General features: G+C 41.3%; 1 pseudogene; it reads right to left on the bottom strand.

Annotated features, from left to right (window-relative positions):
* Positions 1-12,794: 12,794 nt before the first annotated feature.
* LOC142443340 (translation machinery-associated protein 16 pseudogene) lies at positions 12,795-13,406 on the bottom strand (annotated as a pseudogene).
* Between the last annotated feature and the right edge of the window lie 985 nt (positions 13,407-14,391).

The following is a 14,391-nucleotide window of genomic DNA, read 5'->3' as shown; positions in this document are numbered from 1 at the left end:
AGGAAGATCAGCAATATCTTGCATGGCAGATCAGAAGGCCAGGCACATCTTGCAAGGAAGATCAGCAAGGCGTTGCATGACACATCAGAAGCCCAGGCACATCTTGCAAGGAAGATCAGAGCAACTGTTGTATCAGCCTCTTGGTAAGAAGATCCGAAAAATCTGGCATGGCAGATCAGACCAGGTCTTCAACCAGCATCTTGCAAGGCTGATGGAAGCATCTTGGAAGGAAGATCAGAGCAGGTTTGCTCTCAGCACCTGCTAAGGGCGACTAGGGATATATTGCAAGGCAGTTCAGAGCAGTGCTTCTCTGGTAACTTGCAGGGAAGAGCTGCAGCATCTTGCGAGAAAGACAATGGCAGGTCTTCTATTAGCATCTTGCAAGGCAGATAGGAAGATCAGAGTAGGACTTCTTTCAGAGCCATGAATAAATATGAACGACATCTTGAAAGAGAGTTCAGAAGAGGTTCTCCCAGCATCTTGCAAGGAAGACCTCTTACTTGGAACACCATATTAGTACTTCTGTCACCATCTTGCATGGGAGATCGAGGGCATCTTTCAAGGAAAATCTGGACAGGACTTCTCCCAGCATCTTGATAGACACATGAGCAATTTTGGTAGGCAGATCAGTGTAGATCTTTCATCAGCATTTTGCAGGGAAGATCAGTGGCGTTTTCAAGGAAGGGTACATCACAGTGATCCCATCTCACACGTAATATCCTATCATCTGTGAGTTCGTGAGTGGTTCTGGGAATAATTTTCAGAGAGTGTACGATGTGAAATAGCTTTGCGGTTCATCTCATGCAGCAGCTGCTTCTAGGTCTATGTTATTGGCATATTGTGCCTACCACCGGATTATGCTATGTCTTTTGCAACACCTGAGTTTCTGTGTCTGCCTGCCAGTTAGGGACCTGTCCTGTCATCAGTTATCTGTCTTACTCAGGTTTACAAACACACACACACACACACACACACACACACACGCACACACAGGAGTTAACATTTGCACTTGCACCGCAAGAAAATCACAAGTGTCTTTAATTAACATTCTTCAATATAAAAATCTGATTATAAAATTAATAATTAAAGAGAATCCTGAAACACGTGAGAAATGAAAGAATACCCAGCATAATTGCATCCTAGGAGGAGGTGAATTTGTTAGCCATTGAGTAGCCTGAATTGGTTGACAGCCTGCACTGCTCCTATGAGCAGCTCCAATTTGAGAACCATTTGTAAATTGGCATATCAGAAGGTTCCAAAATGTTTGCCTGACCTAGACCACTGGTCGACTGACCTCCAAGGTGTTTGGTAAATCCTACGCTACACAGAGACTCTTGTATGATGTGCAAGCACACGTACACAATCACACACACACACACACCCATAGGAGTCACCATTTGCGCACACCCAAGAAGAACATCCTTCAGAATCTTTAAAATACATTATTCTGTATATGAACCCGATGTTAAAATTTAAAATTTAAAAAAAATCAGGAAACTCATTTTGAGTTCTGTCACTCTCACTTACTCAATTACTCTCACTTACTCTCACTCACTCTCTCACTTACTAATTCACTTCCTCTCTCACTCACTCTCTCACTCACTAACTCATTATCTCACTCACTCACTCTCACTCACTCTCTTTCTCACTCACTGTCTCACTTACAAAAAAAAAAAAAAAAACTCATTTTGAGCAATGAAAGCTGGACCCATACTATTCCACAGTAAGAAGACTTGAAGTTTTTAACCAGAGAGGAGCCAAGGCTGGTCGACCGCATGCAGACCTCCTTATGAGCAGGGTCAGTTTGACATACATACGTAAGTAAGCACATGAGAAGTCACCACAGTGTTTGCCTGGCCTAGACAATTGGTTGACAGACTGTCGGGTTGTTTGGTAAAACCAATGCTACGCAAGCAGCCGTATATGATGTGCAAGCACACACAGACACACACACACACACACGAACACATTCACGGCCACCCAAACATGTCTCTCTCAGGGCGTAGCATTCTGCGTATGCCAGGGTCTTAATGTACAATTATCAAATATAGATAAAAGTCCCATTTTTTCCTACAAATCTTTTGAAGCAAACATAAGAAGAGAAAAAAGAGTTGTGATCCCTATGCATACCTATCCAAAATTTTCCAGAGATGAGGAAATAAAATTATTTCACCCACATATGCGAATCCTGATGCCTGAACTGGGTTCAGACCTTTTCAAGGTGGAGATGCATGCGCACATTTGAACGACTCCTTCAGGTTGGCCTCAGCATGTTGCAATGATGATCAGTAGTCACATCCAAGGGAGATCAGAGCAGGTCTTCTATCTTACCAAACGGATCAGTCATGTCTTGCAAGGTTGATTGGCACAGGTCTTCTATCAGCATCTTCTATGGAGAATCTGCAATATCTTGGTAGGGAGATTATACCAGGTCTCCTCCCTGCATCTTGCAAGGAATATCTGGCACATCTTGGAAAGGAAGAGCAGAGAAGCACTCCTATCAGCATTTTCCAAGGAAGATCAGCAGCATTTTGCAAGGAAGACCAGAGCAGGCCTTGTATATTGCAAACATGATCATCCACATCTGCAAGGAAGATCAGAGCACATCTTCCATCACCATCTTGCAAGGTATATCAGAAGCATGTTGCAAGAAGATCAGAACAGTTCCTATCTCAGCACGATTTAAGGAAGACGAGATATATTTTGCATGGAATATCACACCAGGTCATATATCAGCGTGTTCCAAGGAAGATCGGCGACATCTTGCAAGGCAGGTCAGAGCAGGTCTTCTGCCAGCATTTTGCAAGGCTGTTCAGCAAAATCTTGCCGAAAGATCAGAGCGGGTCTTCCCTCAGCACCGCGAAAGGAAGAACAGGGATTACTTGTGAGGAAGATCAGAGCAGGTCTTGTACCTGCATCTTGCAAGGAAGATCAGCAATATCTTGCATGGCAGATCAGAAGGCCAGGCACATCTTGCAAGGAAGATCAGCAAGACGTTGCATGACACATCAGAAACCCAGGCATATCTTGCAAGGAAGTTCAGAGCAACTGTTGTATCAGCCTCTTGGTAAGAAGATCCGCAAAATCTGGCATGGCAGAGCAGACCAGGTCTTCCATCAGCATCTTGCAAAGCTGATGGAAACATCTTGAAAGGAAGATAAGAGCAGGTCTGCTCTCAGCACCTGCTAAGGGCGACCGGGGATATCTTGCAAGGCAGTTCAGAGCAGTGCTTCTCTGACAACTTGCAGGGAAGAGTTGCAGCATCTTGCGGGGAAGACCAGAGCAGGCCTTTTATACTGCAAACATGATGATCCACATCTGCAAGGAAGATCAGAGTACGTCTTCCAGCGCCATCTTGCCAAGCAGATCAGAAGCATGTTGCAAGAAGATCAGAACAGGTCCTATCTCAGCACGATTTAAAGATGAGGGATATTTTGCATGGAATATCACACCAGGTCATGTATCAGTGTGTTCCAAGTTAGATCGGCGACATCTTGCAAGGCTGGTCAGAGCAGGTCTTCTGTCAGCATCTTTCAAGGCAGATCAGCAAAATTTTGCCAGAAAGATCAGAGTGAGTCTTCCCTCAGCACAGCTAATGGAAGACCAGGGATTACTTTCAAGGAAGATCAGAGCAGGTCTTCTACCAGCATCTTGCAAGGAAGATCAGCAATATCTTGCATGGCAAATCAGAAGGCCAGGCATATATTGCAAGAAAGATCAGAGCAAGTATTGTATCAGCCTCTTGGTAAGAAGACCCGCAAAATCTCACATCGCAGATCACCAGGTCTTCCATCAGCATCTTTCAAGGCTTACGGAAGCATCTTGAAAGGAAGGTCAGAGCAGGTCTTCTCTCAGCACCTGTGAAGGGCCACCAGGGATATCTTGAAAGGGAGATCAGAGCAGTTCTTCTCTGGCAACATGCAGGGAAGAACTTCAGCAACTTGCAACGAAGATCATGGCAGGTCTTCTATCACCATCTTGCAGGGCAGATCAGGGAAGGCCAGAGTGGGCCTTCTCTCAGCACCATTAAGAAATACCAGTGACATCTCGAAAGAGAGTTCAGAGCAGGTTCTCTCAGCATCTTGCAAGGAAGATTAGCGACCTCTCACTAGAGACACCATAGTAGGTCTTCTCTCACCATCTTGAATGGCAGATCGATGGCATCTTTCAAGGAAGATCTGTGCAAATCTTCTCCCAGCACCTTGATACAAAAAACAGCAATTTTGCAAGGCAGATCAGAGCAGGTCTTCTCTCAACATTTTGCAGGAAAAATCAGTGACGTTTTCATGGAAGGGCACATCAGATTTATCCCATCTCACAAGGAAGATCTTATCATCTGTAGATTAGGGAGTGGTCCTGCGAACATTTTCCAGAAAGGGTACTGTGTGAAGTAGCTTTTAGGTCATCTCATGCAGCAGTTGCTTCTAGGTGTGTATTATCAGCATGTTGTGCCTACCATCAGATTTGGCTATGTATTTTTCTTTTTCACCATCTGACTTTCTGTGTCTGCGTGTTGTTAGGCCCTTCCTGGTCATCAGTCATCTGGCTTACTCAGGTTTACAGCATACAATAAAACACACGCACACACAAACACACACAAGTAAGGAGAATTTAACCCTAAGCATAGCTACCCAAAATTTTTCAGAGAGGAGGAGGGAGAATTATTTCACCCACCTGTGGGCCTCCTGATGCCCGCACTCGGCTCAGAACCGTTGAAGTCGGAGATGCAATCGCACGTGGGAACATCTCCCTCTGGTTGCCCTCAGCATCTTTCCAGGCTGATCAGTAGTCACATGCAAGGGAGATCAGAGCATGTCTTCTACCTTGCCAAACAGATCAGTGATGTCTTGCAAGGTTGATTAGCACAGGTCTTCTATCAGCATCTTCTATGGTGAATCTGCAATATCTTGGTAGGGAGATTAGACCAGGTCTACTCACAGCATCTTGCAAGGAATATCTGCCACATCGTGGCAAGGAAGACCAGAGAAGCTCTCCTATTAGCATCTTCCAAGCAAGATCAGCCGTGTTTTCAAGGAAGACCAGAGCAGGTCTTCTATATTGCAACCATTATCATCCACATCTGCAAGAAAGATCAGAGCACGTCTTACATCACCATCTTGCAAGGCATATCAGAAGCATATTGCAAGAAGATCGAAACAGGTCTTATCTCCGCACGACTTAAGGAAATGGGGGATGTTTCGTATGGAATATCAGACCAGATCATCTGTCAGCATCTTCCAAGGAATTTCAGTGACATCTTGCAAGGCATGTCAGAGCAGGTCTTCTGTCAGCATCTTGTAAGGAAGATCAGCAAAATCTTGCTGGAAAGATCAGAGCGGGACTTCCCTCAGCATCTCTAAAGGAAGACCAGGGATTACTTGCAAGGAGGTTAAAGCAGGTCTTGTATCAGCATCTTGCAAAGAAGGTCAGCAACATCTTGCATGACAGATCAGAAGTCTAGGCATGTCTTGCAAGGAAGATCAGAGCAAGTATTGTATCTGCCTCTTGGTAAGAAGACCCGCAAAATCTGTCATGGCAGATCAGACCAGGTCTTCCATCAACATCTTGCAAGGCTAATGGAAGCATCTTGAAAGGAAGATCAGAGCAGTTTTGCTCTCAGCACCTGTGAAGGGCGGCCAGGGATATCTTGCAAGGCAGATAAGAGCAGTTCTTCTCTGGCTACTTGCAGGGAAGATAATGGCAGGTCTTCATTCACCATCTTGCAAGGCAGATCAGGGAAGATCATAGTGGGCCTTCTCTCAGCATCATTAAGATATACCAGTGACATCTTGAAATAGAATTCAGAGCAGATTCTCCCAGCATCTTGCAAGGGAGATTAGTGACCTCTTACAAGGAACACCATAGTAGGTCATCTGTCACCAACTTGCATGTCAGATTGATGGCATCTTTCAAGGAAAATCTGGGCAGGTCTTTTCCCAGGATCTTCATAGATAGATCAGCAATTTTGTAAGGCAGATCAGAGAAGGTCTATCAGCATTTTTCAGGGAAGATCAGTGGCGTTTTCAAGGAAGGGCACATCAGATTGATCCCATCTCACAAGGAAGATCCTATCATCTGTGGTTTAGGGAGTGGTGCTGTGAACATTTTCCAGAAAGGGTACTGTGTGAAGTAGCTTTGCAAGTCATCTCATGCAGCAGCTGCTTTTTGGTGTGTATTATCAGCATGTTGTGCCTACCATCAGATTTGGCTATGTATTTTCTTTTTCACTACCTGACTTTCTGTGTCTCCCTGTCTGTTAGGCCCTACCTCGTCATCTGCCTTACTCAGGTTTACAGCATACAATAACACACACACATGTATTATTGGTCTGTGTTGCCTACCATGGGATTTTGTTATTTTTCTTTGGACTGCCTAAGTTTGTATCTGCTGTCGGTTATGCTCTGCCTGGTCATGACTCCTCCGTCTTACTCAGGTTTACACCATACACTCAGACACACACACACACACACACACAGAGTTAACAATTGGACTTGCATAACACGTTAATTGACCAGTATTTTTAAATAACATTCTTCAATATAAAAATCTGATTTTAAAATTAATGATCTTGTAACAAAGATCAGAGCGGGTCTCCTCACAGCATCTTCCAAGGAATATCTTCCACATCTTTGCAAGAATGACCAGAGCAGATCTTCTAACAGCATCTTGGAAAAATATCAGCAGCATCTTGCCAGGAGATCATTGCAGGTGTTCTATATTGCAAAGCATATCAGCGACATCTTGACAAGGAACACAAGAGCAGGTCTTCTATAAGTACCCTTTAAGGAAGACCAGCGATATCTTGTAAGTAAGATCATTGCAGGTCTTAATCAATTTCTTGCAAGGAAGTTCAGCAAAATCTTGCAAGACATATCAGAACAGGTCTTCTCTCACAATTTGGAAGGAAGATCAGCAACATCTTGCCAGGAAGATCAGAGCAGTCTTCTATCATCATCTTCCAAAAAAGATCAGTGAAGCTCAGACCAGGTCTTCTATCAGCACCTTTTGAAGAGTATCAGCATCATCCTGTAAGACAGATAAGAGAATGTTCTCACAGCATCTTGCAAGGAAGCTTAGTAACATCTTGCAAGAAAGGCTTTTGGCAGGTCTTCTGTCAGATAATCGATATCTTTCAAGGAAGATCTGGGCAGGTCTTCCCCCTGCATCATGTAATGAAGATCAACATCTTGCAAGGCAGATCAGAGCAGGTCTCTGTCAGCATTTTGCAAGGAAGACAATTACCTATAAAGAATTGGATATTCGAAGACCAAATTAACAATTTGAATGATTACATCTAAGATTTTAAAGCAGTGTAGTATAAACACTTTCTTAGTCTAACCAACTCATTAAGATAGAGTGACATGATAACTGCAGCATTTCGTTTCAACATTACAATTTTTAGGATATCCATGGATTTTCCAGTATTTCCTCCATTTTCATATAGGCGAACTATGAGTCAGTGATGAGGGTATGTAGGATTCTGGACCAATTCCATATCTCTTAACAACATGAACAGCCTAAAACATCTTGTCAATGACAGACATTTTATGATTCATAAATAGAATTCATGAATTATATGAAAGAATTATTCTCACCACCAGAATGCAAATCTCCCTACACAATTCTTAGTAGGTTAGACGCCTCTATTCTAATATGAAAATACTATGACAGTCTCTTATTTAGCTCTATGTTATTTCCCCGGACGTGTAGTTGATACAAACTTATGTCACACCTTGCAGTCATCTCAGCAATACCAACAACAGCATCTAAAAGCAATGCCTTTACCTTAAATGTCAGAGATTTTTACTAGAAAGTGAAACAAAACAAATACAAATGCAAACCCAAGAAGCTTAAAAGGAAGAATTTACCATAATTTAAAAAATTCTTTATAACCTCCAAAATAAATATATCACAATGTGTCAATTTCCCTCTTGAATAATTGTGAAATTAAACTTGGAACCCCTAATAACACAAAGAGTTCCAATGTTTAGCAGCTATCTGAGAAGATGGTTCCTTTCTCCTCAGAGACACTTTAATAGATAGGACTGGTGACTGACTTTTGAAAAAAATAACCTTTGAAAACACTGAGGCACAATTTTCAGACAAACATGAGCCACTGTAAACTAAAAACAACCAATTATCAAATGTTCTTGAAAAGGTCTGGAAACTTAGAATATGAAGACAACTGTCTTTCACAAGCAAAAGATGTCCTGTGAGATTGTCACTAGAACAACCAGGGGCAGCGAGATGAAGGGCCAGGACTCCACCATGACTTTCACTGTCTCCCTCTATCTCCAGGCAACAGCTGCCATGAACAACGGTGGGAGAATTCTATGGACAGCCGCTCCAGAGAGGCAATGGATGAAGCCTCATGCTGCAACATAACTCTGGATGGCAAGCTCCAAGATTCTGAGTGGGTCCCGGTGCTCATTCTGACGAATCTGCTCCAAAAGGAATCCTGACCCATGAAGGGTAAGCTGCATCTGCTCAGACCTCAGGAAGGGCCAAGTGGGTGGGTGACCTCCATCCTCTGAAATCTTGGCCCCAGCACCCTTAGTCACTAAATGTTATTGAATCAATGCTTCCCCATGAGTTTCAGAGACTGTGCCCTTTAAAAAAGAAGAAAGCCTCACTTTTAGTCCCATCTCGCCACCCTAACACCGTGTCAGAAATGTTAGGTAAAATTTTAGTCACACTTCTCACCTTTTCAATTCACAGTTGTAGGGGCTGTCAAGGCTCAGATTTCAGTCTGGACCACTCTCTTGACTCAAGTAGGGGAGTGCCAGAGGAATCCAAGATGGGAACGTGGGATGGTAGGCTGCTTCCTCCCAGGCTATGCAGAAGGATGAATCCAAGTTATGTAGGAAATATGGCAAGATGCTGTCTCAAGGCTAGAGATCCACAAGTGTGGTGAGGTCCTGGACCTGGCCAAAAGCTGCAGAGTTTACAGAGAGAATCCACTTACATTTATACTGGGGGAAACCACACCCACCAGGATAGCACCTCCCACTCCTCGCTGCTGACAGAAAATCTCTTCATAGATGTGATGACATTACTTGTCACCTAGGCTGACATCATAATCGCTAACCTTCTGAGAATCCTGGCCAAGCCAAGTTGATAAAGAACCTAACCCATTACAAAAAACCCACTGTTCCATAAACCCAAGTGATTTCAATAACATTGAATAATGTGAAAGGGAAGGAGGGATGGGCAATACCCTTCCAGAAATAGCATCCAACCAGATATGTTAAGAGTATTGATCTCTGAAGAAGAGTCCAGCACATTTTCTTAGTTTTTAAGTGTGTTTTGAAGGAACCATCAGTAATTGAGGGTGGGGGGGGGGATTCCGTTTAAAGTGTATTTTCTTATATATTAGGTGGGTATAATTGTGTGGCTTATGTTACATATCCTATCAGCCATAGGTTAAGCCTCTCTTATTCTGTTGCTTCTGGGGCAAGGTCCTTGTCTGCTTGGAATATCTGTGGGATTAACTTGCTTTAGACAGCACTGAGTATGTGTATGTGTGCTTCAACATTACCTTGGATCTAGGAGGTTCACTGTCTAGGGACTGCTGGTCCACAGAAGAACTCTGATCCAGGTCTCCTTTCTTGCTGTAGTCAGATCCTACATCTCTTTTCAATTCTCTATAATGCTTTCAGAGATGAAAGGTTGTGCAGCTATTCCTCAGGAAAACCCCTTTACCTTTATCTCATAAAGCTTATGGAGTAAAGGGTTTACCAAACAGCCTGAATCCCTTTACCATGGAATGTCTTCACACATGATACCATCACAACTGATCCTTCAGAGTGCCATTTTATATCATAAACAGAAAATAAACCAAACCCAGTAACACTGTGTACTGTCCCCCTCATAGCCAATTATTGGACAGACTAGAATTGCTCCCTAGTTCCCTCAATGCTGTCCATAATAGGATCCCCAAACTACTGGCCCTATTGCATACCCTATTATCAGGAAAACAGAAAAATCACCCACATCCCTGCAGGCAACTGAAAATGTTTGTGTTATATACCATAATCCAGAATAACAGTAAAAATACTCTCACTGCTATTGCATCAGAGAAGACTAATAACTATTTAGGACAAGGTAGGACTGCCCCTGTGAGTTTCTATGGCTGTCATTCTTTCTGGGATTAGAAAACCACACCTTTCTCCTATAAAGTACATGTGGACCATTCCATTTCCACTCAAAAGGAAGTATCAGGTACTTTGGTAAAAATTAAAATATGTCTTTATGGGAGCAAACTTCTCATCTTTCTCAATTGGAAACCTGGTGAGTTCGAAGCCACCATCTCTTGATTAATAGACCCATTGAGCACACTACTCGACAAGACTCTAAAACTGACATTATTACATAATTGCTACACTACAGAGAATTATGACCCCAGCAATTGATACAGATAATGAACCTCTGCATATAGGTAAGATATTTAAACACAATGAGGGCCCTGAATAGATACTGGGCTGTAAAAGAGATAGAGAGTGAACAGTTCGTCCAAATCTGTTTGCCCTGTTTATATTGAATAGAGCAATTAAATCCATATCTTCAATATTCAATATAGATTACACCCAGTTCACCCCAAAAGTAGACTCGTATGCCTTCTGTTACACATGCTCATTATGAAAGAAATAAATACAACACATGTAAGGCTTTCAAAAACAGAAAGTCATTCTCTTCCCATTTGGGTCGGTAGAAAGAAATTTTTAGGTGACTGGACTAATACATAACATAATGAGAATTTTAGAACATATTGGGATTGTCAATAATTTCATCTTGCTTGCATGCACAATAAGTGCCCATGGAGGCAGAAGTCAAGAGATCAAGTGAACAATGACATTGGATAAATCTGCTTCAAAGACCGCTTGAAAGTGTTGAAAAGCAAAGATGTTACCTTGAGGATTTTAAAATATGCCTGCAGGAGTCTTGGAACGTTCTGATTCTTTCTTTTTCCTCAAACCATTTTGAGAAATAATCCAGACATCACATCACTCAATAGTTGTATCGTGTCATGTAAATGACTATCAGTTTCAAACATTTTCCTTTTGTTTATATTTCTTTTTTGGGTTTTATTTTTTGTTTTTGCTTGTATTTCTTGATAGCAACTCCATATTATCTCCCAACAGGAACCCATAATGTAGTTATAGTTTCTACAGAGTCACCCACACTGGGTTCTATATACCAAATATATATAGAAAGATCCAGAACAGAGTCAAGAAGGCTACCAACAATACCAACAACAAAGTAAGAAACTCAGTTTGAAAACCAAAACCAGAAAGTATTAAAAAACAAGATTAAGGTCAAAGTATCAAAAGGTCGATCAAATATCAAGTTTTTAACTTTCAAGTCAGATTTTTTATTTCAATCTGCTATAATCATCTCTCTATACTCTGATAACCAGGTTATTCCCATCCCTTAACTATGGTCAGAGAGAAATCACCAGAAGCTTATTCCTTGTGTAGAACCCGCAAATGTATGTGGCCTTCAACTGTCATACATAGCCTTCTGCAAATCAGAGTTAAAAAAATTAAACTCTGATACAATTCTCTCCTACAGATTTGAATGTTACTATTGACAATCCTTGGACCAGCATGTTGGTGTTCTTCTTCCATGTGGGCTTAGTTGACGTTACACTTAGATGACTGCTTGTTTAAAAACAAAGCTTAAGACCCCAGACATCATTCTTTTTTTTTTAATAGAAATATACTTTTTAATTTTCATAAGAAAATGTTTTAACATTTTAAATAGCCTGTTAAGACTTGGTTGACATCTAGTTAACATGTAACACAAGTATTATTTTTTCTTGAAAATATTCAAATGTACTTCCATAGTTTTTTTTTACAAAATAGACTAAATTATATGCTATGTGTAACAAGGTTTGTGAATAATAACAATTTAACACACTGTTTTTCAATGCTTGAAATATTAAGTCAATTACCTTATATACTCGAGTATAAGCCGACCCAAGTATCAACCAACGCACCTAATTTTACCACAAAAACTGCATTTAAAATGTGTTGAAAAACTCGGCTTATACACATATGTTAATTTAACATGTTTCTTGAAGAGGGAAAAAGGGATCACATCAGTAAAACAATTGGTACTATAATCTTAGTTATGGTTCCACACAAAACAGACATCATTTTTCATGAGAAAGCAGGAGCTATATAACATAAAAGGTGCTAACATGAAGTCATTTTCAAAAAAAATCAGATTAACTATGAGACTGTTCCATTGCTACCAGTTATCTCTGCCTCAGATGCTAAATTAAATAAGAATAGTATACAGTCCATGAGTCTACTATGAATTCCATGACACATATTATCTTATGTTAAAAAAATTAAGGTTAATTTTTAAGAGGGGAGTAGGTGAAGAGTATTGCTAGAAGACAAAATCATGAAAGGCATCAGTGAGGACCTGATCATGAAACAAGATGCTTTAGATTGCTCACTGTGTGACGTTAAAACCCACTGTTACCCAGTTAGGCAGTCCTACATAAACATGAGGGGAAAAGAAACTGTTTTCTGTCTTCATTCAAATTAACTCCTGCCCCTCCAAATTCAGGTTAAAAGGATTTTTTGGTCACTACATTTTAACAAATTAATACAAACTATAAAGCAGTCTTCCTTTTTCCTTATAATGTTAAATAAAAATTCTACCTGTTTTAAAACTGCACATAGAACACTGGTCACATAAGAGAATGACCACTTGTTGATTTACCACAATGAACAAGTGTAGCTTGATGCTCTCAAATGTGTTCACAGCTCAAGTACCGTCCATTAGGTCACTGGAGTAATTTCCTCGTCAGAGCTGCTGGATTCATCTTTTAGTTCCAATTCCTCTAAGACTTTGTCTACAGTTGTAAAGTTTTTCTTCTTGCATTTCTTGGGAATTGCATCATTTTTACAGATTTCCTCATCTTAATGTTTGGCAATTTCTTCAGATCAAAATCCCATTCCCTAAGTGTTTTCAGATTAGCTGCATCTACAATGTCGGGAACCTCAAGGCCATAGTCCTCATATTGCTGTCGCTCCCACTCCATCGTCTGCTTGATAACCATCTCCCGGGAAACGTGTCACCGGCCTTGCCTGTCTTTGATGCTGTTATGTAACTCAGTCTGCTCCAACTCACTGCTGAATCGATTTAAATAGCTTTTAATCCATGCACAAGCGTCTTTCTTTGAATATTCTACTTTTTTGACATCAAGATGATTTTGAAACCACTGTAGTTTTTCACCAATAATGTTGAGATGCAAGGCCTTCTCATTCTTCATTTTTTTGCTTTTTCTCTTGTTTGTGGGACTGGCTGGTGATCTGAGCGGCTTTTCTACTATACGGATGGGTGACTTTTTTCTCCTGACCGCCACTCTTTCCCTTGGGTGCTTTAGGCATGCTGCCTGCCCTGCTTGCCCGTCCAGTTCCAACGGGGAAAGATGACATGGAAGGCCCGGTGCGCGGCGAGCACACGCCTGCAGGCCCTCGGAAGCCGCGCAGTCTCCGACACCATTCTTTCCGAGAGTCAGATACCATCTCATGTCTTCACCACACTTTGCTGTAGCACCCATACCTTCTGTGGTTCCTTCAAAAGGGCACATACTGATCAGGGCCACGTCATAAGAACTAATTGTTCTTAGATTGAGCTAGGGTTAAGTGTGAACCCCACATCCACCCCTGACTCTGTGTTTTCTATTCACCTCTGGTTCACCTTCCACATATTTTTGTTATATTAATGCAGGGAACTTTATCAATCATCCCCTCGGAGCATATGATTCTTCTGTTTATAGTGTCATTGATTTAGCGCATGGTAATATATTTAAAACACAATTGAGAAAAGGAAATTAAACAAGTGTGCAGACAGTATTTTGAATTGCCTATGAAAAATGAATGTGAAAGTTGTACATTCTTCAGTGCATAGAAAGGAAGACTGAAGAAGAATCAGAGTGTTAGAATGTAGTAATGGCAGAAAACATTGACAGCACCCTGGACTGCTGAAAGTGAAAACAAATCCTTCTCAAGGACTAACACCTTGAGTTTCCTGGCAAGGCCATTTGTTACGAGAACTTAGTGCTTATTCTGCTGCCTCATTCCTTGTGTACTTTGAGAAATTGCACATGCTTACTAACCCATTCCCTAGCTAACAGAGAAAATAAAAGACTGTGCAGGGCGTCCACCAGCGTGACATCCAACCAGAGGTGTTAGTCCTTCACTGGATAAAGGGTTGGTATTCCAACCTACATTTGTGACATGGTTTATCACATAAGCTCACCCTGGTGGACTCATACAAATGGGAAGACAATATTCATAATATATAAGAAACTAAACACCCTTCTATTGCCTCTATATTCACTCACATCTCCCATGTACGACTAAAAGGATC

Source organism: Tenrec ecaudatus, chromosome 3 (genome assembly GCF_050624435.1).
Source record: "Tenrec ecaudatus isolate mTenEca1 chromosome 3, mTenEca1.hap1, whole genome shotgun sequence".
Lineage (NCBI taxonomy): Eukaryota > Metazoa > Chordata > Mammalia > Afrosoricida > Tenrecidae > Tenrec > Tenrec ecaudatus.
The sequence above is the reverse complement of the archived record's forward strand: the minus strand, read 5'-3'. Positions and strand labels throughout refer to the sequence as shown.